Genomic DNA, 557 nt, shown 5'->3' with positions numbered 1-557 from the left:
ATAAAGGGTTAATTAGTGGCACTCACGTGTTGCTGACCACCAACAGCTAGGTGGACTTAAGAGACACCTAACAGGGGGAAAATCACGATGGTATTAGAAAACGTGCTAGCTTCCCAGGACTAGCGAGGTTATGGACCTTAGAAAAGAATCTATTTCTGCCATTTTTCTTTTTTTTAAATCATGAAAATACATTTCTTAAAAAAATTTTCAGGTATTACACACAAAAGCAAACAAGTTTACCTTAAAAATAATCAATTATCACATCAATAGCCTACTTCTAATTATAATTACTTCTTCAAGCAACATTGGTCTTTGTTTCCAAATACAGCAGCAGGTGACAAAACCTAGTATCTTCCATTGCTTACAGTAGAAACATGTCTCAAACCACACTTCAGGCAGCTTAACTTAAAATGCATAGACTGTAAAATATATCAAATATGACATTATTCAATAAATGAAAAAAATCATAATTTCAAAAAAAGTATTACAAAACTTTTTATAGCACACATATAAAAAGTAGTGTCTCCTTCATGATGTCAATGTCTGTCAACCAGAGG

The sequence above is a fragment of the Rattus rattus genome, chromosome 3 (genome assembly GCF_011064425.1).
Source record: "Rattus rattus isolate New Zealand chromosome 3, Rrattus_CSIRO_v1, whole genome shotgun sequence".
Lineage (NCBI taxonomy): Eukaryota > Metazoa > Chordata > Mammalia > Rodentia > Muridae > Rattus > Rattus rattus.
The sequence above is the reverse complement of the archived record's forward strand: the minus strand, read 5'-3'. Positions refer to the sequence as shown.